Raw genomic sequence first — 16,084 nt, 5'->3', positions numbered from 1 at the left:
ACTTGGTGTTTCTTGACTTTTTCATTTTTGCCAATCTGATGGGGACATCTATGACAGCTTGCAATTCAATGTAAATTTAGGCTTTTTCTTTACTTCTTTTTCCTTTTTTTGCTGGTTAACCACTTAGGTTTCCTCCTCTGAAAATTCCAGTGTATATTATGTGTTCATTTTTCTTTTGGATTTCCTCTTCTTTTTTTGTAGATTTTGAAGGAATTTATGAGTGTTGTCGATGGTAATCTCTTAACCATCTTTAAATATTGCAACTATCTTTTCCCAGTTTGTCATTTGCATTTTGTCTATGAAATCTCTAATTTTGATGTAGTCAAATGTAATATTTTCCTCTGTGTGGTGTCCACTTTTAGAGTTTTAACATGTCCTTCCTCACAGGTCACACAGGTATGAGTTTCTATTAACTTTATAATTTTACCTTTAATTTTTCTGTAATTCATCCTTGCATATGGTCTGAAGTAGAGATCCAACTTTATTTTTCATCATATAGTAAACTGGCTTTCCCACATAATCCAAGAAAATCAACCCATGTCCATTTATTATTACTTAACAAATTGCCATATATACCTGAGTCTATTTCTGAGTGCTCAGTTCTGTTCCATTGGTTTATTTGCTCCTTAATATCAATGCTCAATGCACCTGATTTGTTATTGTGGTGTAGAATAGGCCTTAATGTCTCTAACATGGATACTCTTTCTTGACTCTTTTTTTCCCCAAAAATTTATTTAGCTGTTGGTATACATAAATTCTACCAATCACTTATAAGAAATACATTTGATAAATCTTCAAAAATAATATCAAATAGTCTGTCTTTTGAGTAGTGAGTTTACTTTTGTTGAAACTAAGGTTCATATTATATATGAATTTATTTTTACTGTATATTATAATTACTAAACTTTTATATTTTCTTCCTTTTTTCTTTTCCTGCCTCCCATTAAATTGAATTTTATTCTGTTGGTTTGAAATATATGCATTCTATTATTAATAAATCAAGACAGATATTTTTAGTTATCTTCCCTAATAATTTCTTTAATGTATTACTATCACTATTTTCCTTCTGAATAAGACAAACACATTAGCATGCTTCCACTTTCCTTATTCTTTCTTTTTCCCTACTTACCCCTCCCCCACCCTCTTAATTATGGTGATGTTATCTAGAATTTTCATTTTGAATTGTTAGAGATTGTTATGGTTAATTTTATGTGTTGACTTATCTGGACCACAGTAACCGGATATTCAATCAAAAGCCAATCTAAATGTTTCTGTGAAGGCATTTTTTAGATGAAAGTAGCGCTTAAATCAGAAGGCTGATGGGATGAGCACTGGGTGTTATGCTATATGTTGGCAAATTGAACTCCAATAAAAAATAAAAAAATAAATCAGAAGGCTTGGGGCACCAGGGTAGCTCAGTTGGTTGAACATCTGACTCTTGTTCTCAGCTCAAGTCTTGGCCTTGGGGTTGTGAGTACAAGCCCCATATTGAGTGTGGTGCCTTACCTACAATACATAAATAGGCTTTGAGTAAAGCAGATTACACTACATAAAGTAGGTGGGCCTCATCCAATCAGTCAAAGGCCTTAGAAGAAAAAAAGTTAGAGGTCCTCTGAGGGAGAGGGAATTCTGCCTCCAGACTGCCTTCTGATGTTTATCAGCTCCTCCCTCAATCTCCAGCTTGTTGGTCTTCCCTGCAGAGTTTGGACTTGACAACTCCAATTGCAGGAGCCAATTTCTTTAAAAAATTGTTCTCTCCTTCTTGCTTTTTCTTGATACACAGCCTATTGTTCTATTTTTCAGAGAACTCTAACTTAGGGATATACTTAGATCTTTTTCCTCAACTGTTCTAGAGAATGGTGTAACCCTGATTCTAGAATTAAGATTTAGGATTCATCTTTTAAATCTGACTGGTTGGGTTTGAATCCTGCCTCAGTTACTTACTGCATGATGTTTAAAATTGTTAATTGAAATGTTATATGCATATAAAAATACAAACATATACTAAGGTACAGCTCAATGAATTTTCAGAAAATGAACTAGCAAATAAAAAGACCAATGTAACTAGCAAAATAAAAGACCAAAACATTACTAACACTCAAGAAATTTCCTTTATGCCTATTACCAGTCACTCACACTGTCACTAAGGTAAATCACAATTCTTACTTCAAAAAGAGTAAATATTTTTTATTCCTGTGTATTGTCATTTTTTTACATTTTATATACAAGGAATAATAGAGGATGAATTTTTTTATATTTCATGCTCAACTTTTTTTGGTATGATTAATTTAGGTGGTTATATGTCATTGTAGTGTGTTCACTGTTGTGTAGTATCTTGTAAAAGTACTTCTACTATGTTGTTGGCCTCTTTATAGTTTAAGGTGGAAGCTAAAGTTATTGATTGAAGTTTTTCCTCTTCTCTGATATAGATATTTGAAGGTATGCATTTCCCTTTAAGCATTGTTTTAACTATATCCCATAAATTTTGATATTATGATTTTGTTTTCATTCAGTGCAAGATGTTTTCTAATTTCTCCTGGGATTTCTCCTTTGACCATTAATCCCATCTCCTGGGATTTCTCCTTTGACCAATAATCCATGGATTATTTAGAGATATGTTGATGAATATCCAGATATTTCAACAATTCTCAGATTTGTTATTGATTTCTTAATTCCATTGTAGTTGCAGAACACACTTTGTATAATTTTAGTTCTTACATTTATTAAGATTTGTTTTATGGACTAGCACATGCATCAGATTTTTAAAAAATATTTTATTTATTTATTTGAGAAAGAAAGAACTTGAGAGAGAGCATTGTGTGAGAGAGTGAGAGCATAACAGGGAGAAGCAGACTCCCTGCCCAGCAGGGAGCCTGGTGCGGACTCACTTAACCAACTGAGCCATCAGATTTTATTTGACTTTCAGAAGCTTTTAGCTTAGCTCATTTAGCCTCCTGCTCTCCTAGGCTTTGGAGTCAGCAAATGTATAGTCAGGAAAATCAGGTGTGTCTGAAGGCTCCTCGTTTCTGATTTTGCCATTCTATCCATAAGCAATAGCACAAAGCTTTGATGGTTTCCCTTTCCCCAGTTTATCTGCTGTCTGCCTGGGCCAAGTTCCAGTCCTCAAGCATGCCCAGATGTGGCAAATGCCTCCAGGGAGTTGATCTGATAGCTCTTCTGTGAATTGTTCCTCTCTGGGATTTGTAGTCCTTTCAATCCTTATTCTGCAGCTCTTGACACCTTGAAAATGTGTTTTTTTTGGAGGGGGGTGGTAATTTGTCTAGGTCTTTTTTTTTTTTAAAGATTTTATTTATGTATTCACAAGAGACATGGAGAGAGAGGCAGAGATGTAGGCAGAGGGAAAAGTAGGCTCCCCCCAGGGAGCCCAATGTGGGACTGACTGATCCTGGAACCTGGGATCACACCCTGAAGGCAGAAGGCAGACCCTTAACTGCTGAGCCAGCCAGGTGTCCCATTGTCTAGGTCTTTTTTTTTTTTTTTCTTTAAGATTTTATTTACTTATTCATGAGAGACACACAGAGAGAGAGAGGCACAGACACAGGCGGAGGAAGAAAGTAGGCTCCATGCAGCGAGCCTGACATGGGACTGGATTCCGGGTCTCCAGGATCACACCCTAGGCCAAAGGCAGCGCTAAACCGCTGACCCACCCGGGCTGCTCTTGTCTAGGTCTTAATAGTTATTGTTAGTGGCAGTGTTGGCCTGTTTCAACCTCCTTTCAACACTTCCACCCTAGAAGTAGAAGTTGTGTGTCCTATTTTAGATAACAATATACTTTGCTATGCCATTTATGCACCCTTATTTCACATGTGGTTTGTAACATTCTTATGGATTTGTTTCTCTTCTTGCTGGAATACTATTGAGAAAATAATTTTCAAAGAAGAGTATTTCCAAAGAGAGTATTTTGAATGATAAAACTGATGCTTAAAAAAAAAAAAAGATGTTTTAAGAATTTATTTGAGAGAGAGAGAGAGAGAGCAGGAGAGTGGAGGGTCTTAGAGGGAGAAGCAGATTCTTCGCGGAGCTGGGAGCCCTATGTGGGGTACAATCCCTGGACTCTGAGATCATGACTTGAGCCAAAGGTAGACACTTAACTGACTCAGCCTCCCAGATGCCCCAAACTGACACTTTATATAGATTAAAATTCTGAGGGGTGTCTGACTAGCTCAACTGGAAGAGCATGTGACTTTTGATATCAGGGTCATGAGTTTGAGCCCCATGTTAGGTGTGAGATTACTAAAATAGATAGGCAAACAAACTCAGAAAATTTGGTTTTGATGTTCTTTTCCTTTAAAAATTTTGAAAATACTGCTTCTCTTCATAATAGTATTATTCACAATAGCCCCAAATTGGAAATAATCTGAATGTCCATCAATAGTAGAACAGATAAATAAACTTTCCAATATTTATACAATGGAATACTATATAGCAGTGTTTCTTTTTTTTTTTTTTTTTAAAGATTTTATTTATTCATGAGAGACACAGAGAGGCAGAGACATAGGCATAGGGAGAAGCAGGCTCCCTGCAGGGAGCCTGATGTGGGACTTGATCCCAGGACCCCAGGATCACAACCTGAGCCAAAGGCAGAGGCTCAACCATTGAGCCACCCAGGTGCCCCTGTAGCAGTGTTTCTAACTGGAGAAGATGTTGCCTCCCAGGAGACATTGGGCAATGTCTGGAGATATTTCTTTTGTTCTCACAACTTGTTGGATGAGGGGAGAGGATTGCTGTTGGTACCTAGTGGGTGGAGACTAGGGATGCTGCTAGACATCTGGCATTGCATAGGGCAGCCATCTCATAAAATAGGCCCAAAGTAGCAATAGTGCTAAGGTTGAGAAACTCTATGTCAGTGAGAGTAGATAAACAGTTGCTACACAGATACAACCGTATGTTGAATCCCACAAACATATGTTGAACATAAGAAGCCAGATAGAAAATATACAGTGTGTATACAATGTGTATATACAATGTGCATCTTTTTTTTTTCTTTTTTGAGAGAGAGTGTGTGTGTGCATGTGCACTTGTGAGTGGGAGTGGGGGGGTGGGGAGGCACAGATGGAGAAGGAGAGAAAGACTCTTAAGTAGGCTCTATGCCCAGCACAAAGCCTGACTCGAGGCTTGCTTTAACTACCTCAAGATCATGATCTGAGCCAAAATCAATGAGCCACTTGGGCACCCCATATTTATATAAAATTCAGATATAGGAAAAACAGTCATGGTGTTAGCAGTTAGCATAAAGTTGTCTTTGGGATACAAATGATGACTGGTAAGGGCCTTTTAAAGGTCCTTTTACTATGGAGATTAGCTACACAGATGTGTTCAAAGTGTGAAAATCAAGCTGTGCTTTATAATTGGTGAGATATAGATATATATAATTATATATTATATAATATATGTGATGTATATATATGATTATACTTAAATAATTTTTTTTCAAAATTCCATTGTCTGCCTTTAAGAGGTGATCTGTTCTTCCTCTTTGGAAGCATTTGTATTTTCTCTTTGCTTTTGATATTCTGAATGATCATTGTAATGTTGACTAAGAGTGGAGTTATCCATACCTATACCTGTGTCTCTGCCTCTCTCTCTCTCACTGTGTGCCTATCATAAATAAATAAAAAACTTAAAAAAAAATTAAAAAAAAAGATTTTATTTATTCATGATAGTCACACACACACAGAGAGAGAGAGAGAGAGAGAGAGAGAGGCAGAGACACAGGCAGAGGGAGAAGCAGGCTCCATGCAGGGAGCCCGACGTGGGATTCAATCCTGGGTCTCCAGGATCGCGCCCTGGGCCAAAGGCAGGCGCTAAACCGCTGCGCCACCTAGGGATCCCTGAGTTTATCATTTTTTAATCTCTTTCCAGTTGCTCTCTGGGTGATTGTCTCCAGTCTCACTAATTCATTCTTCAAATTTATCCAGGCCACTGGTTGGGTAGGCACAACCACTGAGTGGTCTTAAGCTGCTCTTCCACAAAGGCAAGCAAAATGGAAATAAGGTTGATGGAAAATAAACAGTTTCTTAAAAAAAAAAAAAATCAATGAAAATAAATTGATTCATTCTGCTATTCAACCGATCCATCAAATTCCTTTTTTAAAAATTATATTTTCATTATATTTTTCAACCTAGCATTGCTTATTGTTTTATTATTTTTCAATATGAGTATTTGTTCTCGGGTTATTTCATAAACGCTGATCCTCTTCTATATTTTTGAAGAGGTTTATTGTGCTTATTTGAATTGTCTGTTCTGGCACTTCATTTGTGCTTTATCTGGTATTCATTATCTACCCTTTTGACTTTCTTTTGTGGTGTTGCTCCCCTCCATTATTTTAATTTGTGATCACAGACACAAATGTGTCTTCCCTCCTGGGGAAGCTCATCAACCCCGGCTGGTAATGTGTGTCCAGGGGGAAGGGCTGAAAGGATTGGCCCTAGCTGTGTTCTGCAAAGTTTTTAGAATGTGCATTTGTGTGTCAAGGAGTATACCTCAATATGAGTGCTCAGGCCTTACAGCCTGGAACTAATGGCTGCTTCTTTCCCTGTACTTGAGGAACCGAGCTGTACTTACCCTTGGGCTTTTCTCTCCAAGAGCTGTCTTCGGCTGACATCCCCTTGTCCTCAGGCTGTGGGGCAGGGAGGAGTGTCCAGAGCCAGGCCATTGGTCTGCACCTACTGTTTTCTGTTCCCCAGCCCAGACAGTGCTCTGCTGCTACTGCTATGCCTCAGAGTGCTGCTTGACACAGGCAGTTTCACCCCCAGCCCCCATAGAAATGCAGGAAAGAGGAAAGAGCAGCTGTAGGATCCTCTTTAGAATCTGTCACCTGATTGGCACTTGGCTGTCCTCTTATTTCCTAGGCTACTGTTTTGCATTTACATTGGGACCCAATCATCTTCTGGCTTTCCAGAGGGATTCCTCACAGTTTTGAAACGAGGGCCTCAGACTCATCAACCTCCTTATCACCTTCTTGTTTTCTCCAGGGTCAGACTGTGGCGTGGGAGCCAACAGCCTTTGTTACTTTATCATTTTGCTGGAAACCAAAAATAGTATTGAGTGTGGACTTTAAAAGCAGTCTCTTGAGAACCGTGTGACCTCAGGCTAGTTATTTAAGTTTGCATAGCTGTGAAATATGGCTGATAATGACATGGCACCTGCTTCAGAGAATTGTTGTGGACTAGCCCAGCACTGGACATAGTATCAGTTAACTATTGTTATTGTTTTTATGTTATGACAGGGTATGGGCAGCCATCAGTGGGGAGTCAAGGCTGGTGGTTGGAGTTGTGGATTTGAATGTCACATCCCTGTGGGAGTGAATAGAGTAAGGAACAAAGGTGGTATAAGGAGTGGTCCTGGCATTTAAGGATTGTAGATAAAGAAAAGGAGATAGGGAGGGTGTATCCGGAACAGATAGGGCCACAGAGGCCAAATGAAAGTTGAGCCTCAAGAGAAGAAAGGGGTCATTGTCAGAACCAGAGGCTTTGGAGAGATCATCGGTTTTTTAGTCAATTGGATTTTGCAGTTAGATGCTCCCTGATGAATTTAGATCATTTTCAGTAGAGAGGAGGGGACAGAAGCCAGATTACAGCCAATTGAGAAATAGGAGGTGAAGAAATAGAGACAAGTATAGACCTTTCTCCCAAAATATTTGGCTGTGAAAAGGAGAGGGATTAAGGCAATGGCTGGAGGAAGTGTTCAGACAGAAGAAACACAAGTGGATTTGCTTCTTGTGGGGAAAGAGCCAGTTTTGGGGATCCCTGAGTGGCTCAGTGGTTTGGTGCCTGTCTTCAGCTCAGGGCGTGATCCTGGAGTCCCAGGATCGAGTCCCACATCGGGCTCCCTGCATGGAGCCTGCTTCTCCCTCTGCCTGTGTCTCTGCCTCTCTCTCTCTCTCTCTCTCTCTCATGAATAAACAAATAAAATCTTTAAAAAAGAAAAGAAAAGAAAAGAAAAGAGCCAGTTTCATCTTTCCCATCTTTTGCTCTTTCCTTCTTCCCTTCTCCTTTACCCATTCCCTCCTACCTCCTTCTAGTTCTCTTCTCTAAGCCTAACTTTGTATCATTCTGAAAATGAAGCAGGTGACTAGGAAGGTCTAGGAAAGAGAGAGGTGGGAGCTACTTGAGGGCAGGATAAACTACGAAGGGCACTTGCACTGAGGAGATGATAGAGCGATGGCAACCCAAGTCCAGGTGGGCCTTGAATCCTTGCCCAGTGTTGCAGGAGGGGAGGAGTGGTATCAGTGGGTATCAGTGGAGGTGGGTTTGCAATGGAGGGGAAATGGGGCAGGGAAGGAAAGTAAACAGGGTTTCTTCCATTATATTTAGTTGGCTTATTAAGAACATCGGTACGCACCAGCTTACAGTGTCCTCAATACTTCCAACTAGAATCCTCTTCTGCCTCCAGAATTCTCTGAAGGTGACTAGAAGGAAACATGTGCCTCAGAGCCAAGGCATTTCAGCAGCTTCTCCAAACCTTGCGATACTCATGTGGAAATAGAGGCATGTTATTGGGCCAGTCTGGGCCTGAGAACCAGGGACATGGCCTTTCCTGACCTCTACTCTCCTCAAACCTCCAGACATCCTACTGTTCATCACCGCTTCTTTGGCCTGTTATCCCTGGCCAGAGAGATGAGGTAAGAGAGTGATTGCCAATGCTGTCTAGTACTGGATTACAGGAGTTGTGAGGTCTACTACTGGGCCAAACTGCCGGCCCAGCTGAAACAAAGATTAAAGATTGGGAAAAGTCATAGTTTACCACACTTTAAACAGAGAGTGTGAAATCCTAGTACCATGCAGAGAGCAGATTGCTTCGTTGAGGTTTCTCCACTCTTGCTGGAAACTTTCTCAGAGCCCAGGGGCCCTAGCACACATTATGACTCACCCAGGCTGCCCTTCTGTAGCCAGCATCTCAAATCAAGATGGGATGCACTCACATTATTAGACCTTTTGTTCAGAAAGGGTTGCACCTTTTGTCAGCTTACATGGACTCTTTATCACTGAATGGCTGTGTGACCTTGCATGCGTGTGTGTTGCTTCCCTTCTGAGTCTCACTTTTTTCATTATTGGAGATGATCAGATCTTTTCTAAAGGGTTGTTGTAGGAATGAAATGAAATAATACGCATAAAGTGACTTGCGTGCAGGACACACAAATTACTTTCTTTCCTTGTCAGCTTTACCTAGAACCTGGTTCCTAATAGCACAGGTGGGGTGAGCACTGCTTGCTGGGAAAAGGGAAGGAAGTCTCTGTCCCACACCCTTGTGTGCTTGCTGTGATGATGGGGAGAATGGGCCTGCTCCTCTCAGCCAGCCACTCCCAATGGCAGTTGATGCCACTGCCTGCAGAATGGGCATTAATTCTGTGAGTACTGGGAGCTAGGTGTGATACAGGGTGAGGGGTCTGTGAAGAGTGCAGACAAAAACCTGCAACCTGAAAGAGAGACTCAGCTCAAGACCCTCTCCTCTGGCACCTATCCTCACACCTAAGGGGCCCTCACCTGGTCTCCCAGTTCTAGTCTCACACCTTGAGTCCATCTTCCAAGCTGCCCTAGATGGTGCTTTCTGAAACACTAGCCTGTTCACATCCATACTCTTCTCAAAACCCTCTGTGGTTCCCTAGTGTTTAAAGCTGAGCTTTTCAAATGATGGAATATGACCTTTAGTGGGTTATGAAATCAATTTAGTGAATTGCAACAAGCATTAAAAAAAAAAAAACAGAATAGATTAAATGTCAACCTCAGTCACATGTAAGTTATTGTTTTGCAAAACATTGATTTCAGATTATTTAAAATATAAGCAGGTAATTTTGTATTGAGGTTTTGTGGTTTGCAACTGCCTTGGGAGCTTCCTGGGTGTAATTTGAATGCTACCCCCCATACTTGAAGGGCAGGATGCCCTAGGTTGGTAGGTGGCAGTTTTAATAAGCAAAGGGAACTTACATATAAGGCTTATCTTGGCCAGCTGTGAGATGAATGGACCCCCAAATCCATCCCTCAAATCTCAAAAGCTTATAAAGAAGACTTAAGTGGGCTCAGTTACATGGACCATGCAAGTGTTCTTAACACCACATCACCATCTGAAGGCTGTGTCCTTGGAGCATCCTCTGGAAGTGGGGAAGGCAGGTAGAACTCACATTCTCAGGACAGAGGAGGGGGTGAGGAACCCTCCAAATGCCCAGGTAATGCTCACAGGTCAGTTGGTTGTTACATCTTTTCTTTGACATTCCCCAACAGGGATAACATTTTCAGTAAAGTACACAAGCATTGAGTATGCAGTTTGATGGGTTTTTATATGTGCACACTCTCATTTAGCTACCACCTAGACCAAGATATGAAACATATCTGGTGTCTCAGAAGGCTCCCTCTTGCCCCTACCCAGTTAAAACCACCCCACCCTGCAAGATAATTACTATTCTGACTGTTTTAGTCATCAATTAGGGTTTTTTATTTTTATTTTTTTACCTGTTTTTGAACTAATGGGGTTTTGGGTGTTGGCTTCTTTAGCTCAACATGTCTGAGATACATTCATGATGTTGCATGTAGTTGTAGTTAGTCCGTTTTCATTATTTTTTTTTTATTGGAGTTCAATTTGCCAACATTTAGCATAACACTCAGTGCTCATCCCGTCAAGTGCCCCCCTCAGTGCCCATCACCGAGTCACCCCAACCCCCTGCACACCTCTCTTTCTACTACCCCTTGTTCGTTTCCCAGAGTTAGATGTCTCTCATGTTTTGTCACCCTCACTGATATTTTCACTCATTTTCTCTCCTTTCCCCTTATTCCCTTTCACTAATTTTTATATTCCCCAAATGAATGAGACCATATAATATTTGTCCTTTTCTGATTGACTTCACTCAGCATGATACCCTCCAGTTCTATCCACCTCGAAGCAAATGGTGGGTATTTGTCATTTCTTTTTTTTTTTTTTTAAACATTTTATTTATTTATTCATAGAGACACAGAGAGAGAGATGCAGAGACACAGGTAGAGGGAGAAGCAGGCTCCATGCAGGGAGCCCAATGAGGGACTCGATCCCGGGTCTCCAGGATCATGCCCTGGACCGAAGGCGGCGCTAAGCCTGCTGAGCCACCAGGGCTGCCTCTATTTGTCATTTCTAGTGGCTAATATTTAATATTCCATTGTATACATATACCACATCTTCTTTATCCATTCATCTTTTGATGGACACCGAGGTTCCCTCCACGCTTTGGCTATTGTGGACCTTGTTGCTATAAACATTGGGGTGCAGGTGTTCCAGCATTTCACTGCATCTGTATCTTTGGGGTCCGTTTTCATTATTGTATTCTATTGTGTGAATGGACCACAGTTTCCTTATCCACTTCTCCTGTTGATGGACATTTGGGTTGTTTCTACTTTTTGGCTATTGTGAACAAAGCTCCTGTGAACACTTATATATGTCTTTTCATTTCTACTCGTTTCTTTTGGCCATACTAATAGGAGTAAAAATTTCTGGATCACGGAGTAGATATATGATAACTATTAAAAATTCCAGAGTAGTTATATTTTAGATTTATATGTGTATGTTCACATACATGTGTGATGTATATGTGTATATACCTATGATTTAGGTTGTCATGTAAATTGATTTTATTATTGTGGGTCTTGGTAAAAAAACAAAACAAAACAAAAAACAGTCCACATACAACAAAAGCTACTGATTAGAAGTGAAAGTCAGATTCCTTAGCATGGCTCACAAAGCAGGGCATGACCTGCTTCTGTCTCTGCTGCCTCAACTCCCACCCCCTCCTCCAGTGTCTTCTCTTGGCTTGCCTGAAAAATCTTTTTCCTCTTTTTTGTTTGTGGACTCCTACCTTTCCCTGAATATTCATTTCAAATGAATAGCTTTTCCAAGAAGTCTTCCCCAATCACCCCTTTCTCCTTTGTCTTTTTGCCCCTTTATAACCCGTGCATCCCTCTATCATAATGCTTAGTGCCTGTAATTCTGTCTCCTACCAAATGTTTCCTTAGGTACAAACAAGGTCCTTGAGGGAAAAGTGACCCACCTTTAGCATCTAGGATTATGTTCTTTACCTTCCCACCTCCATCATCCCTTCTTTTAGTAACAGCCCCTAGTATTAATCCAGGGAGCTACCTTTCCTGAACTTGAGGTCCAGGTAATTCAGGTGTGGTCCCATTTATCTGGTATCATAGAGGTGCTTGTGACCACAGTCTGGGTCCCTCATCATATCCAGTATCCTTGGCTATAGAGTTTCGTTGCCTAGCTAGTTGGAAAGGGCTTTGGGAGGCACGGACCCCATTCTTTGTATTTTTTTCCATCCCCCATCCACATTGTGGTCTGTAGTCCATTATCTGCTAGACATTGTGCTAAGGGCTTTATATTTACAATGTCATTTAGTTTTCACAGCAGCTCTAGGAGCTGAGGATACTATTATCATCTCCATTTACATATGAGAACTCTGGTTCAGAGAGGTGAAATAGCACATAGCTAGCATACTTCCAGAGCTGGGCCTTAGACTAAAAGCTCAGGGCTGCCTTTGTATCAATGATAAAATATTAAACTTTAACTCTCTTAAGAGCAGATGCTTTAAGAAAATAATTTTTATGTATGAGTAGGTTTTTCACAGGTGTTGCAGAGGTGGCCCCCTTTTCTCTAAGCATTTTCAAGATGTCATCCCATTGTCTTCTGGCTTCCATTGTTTCTGATAGGTAGTAAGCTCTAATTATATTTGTTCTTTTCTTGTCAGGTGCCTTTTTTTTCCCTCCCTTCTGGATATATTAAAGATTTTCTCCCTATCTTTAGTCACTAGTAACTTGATTATGATGTGCATAGGCATGGTTTTGTGTTGGGGTGTATATTTGTCATATATGGGGTTTTCTGAATTTCTTGAATCTGTAGATTGCAATTTTTCCTAATTTGCACAATTTTCAGCATTTTTTTCTTTATGTATTTGCTTTCTGCCTAGTTTTCTTTCTCCTTTTCTTCTGGGATTCCAATGACACAAATGTCAGATTACTTAATGTTGTCCATTGAGGCTCTGTTCATGTTTGAAAAATATTTCTTCACTCTGTGGTTCCATTTAATAATATATCTGCTATTAATATCTGCTGACATATTTATATGTTATATAAAGATATAATAATGTAATAATGTAATATAAAGATAATAATATATCTGCTAATAATATCTGCTGACATATCTTTACTTTCATTTCCACTTTTAGAGTATGCAGTATGCTATCATCCTAGCTAGGGAATTTTTTATTTCAAATATTGGATTTTTTAGCTTTTGAGTTTACATTTGGCTTACTTTTTAGAATTTTCTTATCTATCTTGAAATTCACTAGCTCTTCAGCTATTACTTTCATCTTTTCCTATAAAATATTTTAAACATGTTTAAAGCAGATCATTGTCTGCTAATTCCAATGTCTGATTCATCTTCTGGTTCTTGGTATGCCAGGTAATTTTTTTTTATTGTGTGCTTATTGTATGTAATACACTCCAGAGTCTCTTGATTCTGTTATCTTTCTCTGAAAAGTATTGAGTTTTGTCCTAGTGGCTGGTTCACTTGCTGACAGATCACCTTAATCCTGTGGAAGTGTAGTTTTAGCCTTTATTAGAGTTGTCTCTTCCAGTTCTATCCTAGTCCTTGGGTGTAGACCTTAGTCCTAGGATGTGGTCCTTTCTCCTAGTGCATGGTCCTGAAAGAGTGCCAGTGGAAAGGTCACAATGTTTACCAAGCTTCTCTAACATGGCAGGACTTGAACTTCTCTACCATGGCAGGACTTGACTGCTCAGCATTTTAAACTCTGCAGTTGCTTTCCTCTGGGTAATTTAGAGTCTTACCCCATGTATGAACTGTGAGCAGTCAGCCTAGTATTAGAGGAGAATTGGCACACAGATTTTAAAAGGAAGCCTCTTTAGTGCTTCTGTCATTTGCTGGATTTCACTTCCTAATTTCCCGTCACTCTGGCCCTCATGCATAGCGTAAAAAGGGATGTGCCTTTAGGGGAAGATCTTACCCAATGTGCTTAATTTCCCTCAAGGGTTGGATCCCCTTAGTTTCTTCCTGTTTTGTTTGCTGTCCAGTGCCTTAGGGAATGGTAGTATTGTTTTCATAGTGTTTTGGGGGGAGTGAGGATTAAATGAAGTGCTTAGTACCAGATCTGGCATATAATCATAACCAAAGGTGGTCACTACTGTTAAGAAAATGATGTGTTCTTTCACAGAGGGCTTAAAGTAGGAGGGCAAGGCTAGAAGAATCTCTTTTCCAGACAGTAGGTGGGTGACTTCTGTTGGGGCTTTTTGGACTGGAAGTCTATGCCTCCAACTGTAGACAGACATTCACAGTTGTTTGGAAATAAGCGAAGACCCACATTTTAGAATGAATTTTTTTGTTTGCTTATTTTTGCATTCCAGGTGGGGCTTATCAAGACCTGAATGGTCTGAACCAGATCTATCAAGAATTTTAAAGGGACTAAGATGGAGTTAAATAAGAAGCTGGCTAGAAGTGCATATCAAGAGCAGAGGCTAGGAGATGACACCTCCCCCCCAAACCCTGTTCCAGTACAGGTCCCTTCTCTGAGCATTCCAAGCAGACATAAAGTAATCTTAATTCCCAAACCCACACACGTCTGGAAAGATTTTTTTTCTTTGTTAAAATTCCTATTTTAACCATTTTAAAGTGTATAATTCAGGGACTTCTAGTATATTTATGATGTTATGCAACCTTCATCAGTGTCTAATTCCAGAACATTTTTATCACCCCAGAAAGAAACCCCATACCTGTTAAATAGTCCACATTTCCCCTTCCTCTCAGCCCCTGCCAATCACTAATCTACTTTCTGTTTCTATGATTCATCTATTTTGGACATTTCATATAAATGGAATCATACAATATGTGACTATTTGTGTTTGGATTCTTTCACTTGGCACAATGTCTTCAAGGTTCATCCATTGTCTGGAATTTTTTAGATACTCATTTTTGTATAGACTCCGGTGTCTTTTTGACTTTTTCATGTTACCTCCTACATGAGGGTTTCCTCTAGAGAACAGGGAAACTTGAAGAAGTGAGGATGGGGGATGGTGGGTGTTGAACAGGTGGGGCACATTGACACACTTCTGTTTGACAGGTTTCTGTTTCTGCACCCCATTTACAGTGCTCTTGATACTCTTCTGTAGGAGTATCTACTTCATGTTTTCCACCTGAAAGTTCCCTCACTCAACTATAGTCAAAAGGTTGATGTCTTTCTAGGGCACCCAATTAAATGTAACAAGGTAATGTATAGGAGAAATACCTGTGTTTTAAAGTCAGACTAGATTTGAATCCCACCTCAGAGACTGCATAGAGGCTTGGGGAATTCCAGAATAGAGAAGACCTATGTGCATTTTTGCAGGCAGAACCTGGGAAAGGGGTGTATCCCTAGGGATATTACATATGTCAAAACATGGCATGAAAGAGTAGAAATAGCTGCTGGATACCATGACTGAATCTATCTTGAAGAGTTCCCAAAGCCTGGTGCAGTGGGGGAGGAATTAAAAAAATGACTTTTCTCTGTGTCTCAGAGTAGCAAGCAAGTGGGTGAACAGTCTTAGCTCCACCTCATTTCTTATTATGGTATGGCCCCAACATGGCATAGGGGCTACCAAGTGTTCCCAGACATTTATGGAGAACAGTGAAGGGACCTAGAGAGCCTGCAGACTTGGAGAAGACCTGCCAGATAGGGCAAAAGTAGTCAGGACAGTTGTCCACAGATCCAGAGTAGGGGCATTTTGGCATCTCGCAGGAATACCTCGAGACAGCAAGGGGCAGACACCTTCAGAGGATACCTAGAGATACCTAGAACTCAGGTATGATCTTGGAGAAAGGGAGTGACAGATGCTGAACTGAGATTAAGTTTTTGCTTAGTGCTACAGGATGGGGGCTCAAAACAGAAATTCATTTCAATTTAGAAAAGGCAATGTAGGGCAGCCCGGGTGGCTTAGCGGTTTAGCGCCGCCTTCAGCCCAGGGTGTGATCCTGGGGACCCAGGATCAAGTCCCATATCAGGTTCCCTGCATGGAGCCTGCTTCTCCCTCTGCCTGTGTCTCTGCCTCTC

General features: G+C 40.3%; 1 protein-coding gene across 1 annotated transcript in view; it reads right to left on the bottom strand.

Annotated features, from left to right (window-relative positions):
• PANK3 (pantothenate kinase 3) overlaps positions 1-8,317 on the bottom strand; it is a 56,477-nt gene extending 48,160 nt beyond the window's left edge. Inside the window, exon 1 of the mRNA XM_049109161.1 lies at positions 8,314-8,317. The gene's annotated coding sequence lies outside the window, so the exon portion shown is untranslated. The remainder of the gene's footprint in view (positions 1-8,313) is intronic.
• Positions 8,318-16,084: the final 7,767 nt, after the last annotated feature.

Source organism: Canis lupus, chromosome 4 (assembly GCF_003254725.2).
Source record: "Canis lupus dingo isolate Sandy chromosome 4, ASM325472v2, whole genome shotgun sequence".
In the NCBI taxonomy this organism is placed as follows: Eukaryota; Metazoa; Chordata; class Mammalia; order Carnivora; family Canidae; genus Canis; species Canis lupus.
Note: the sequence above shows the minus strand (reverse complement) of the source record. Positions and strands in the feature narration are given on the sequence as shown.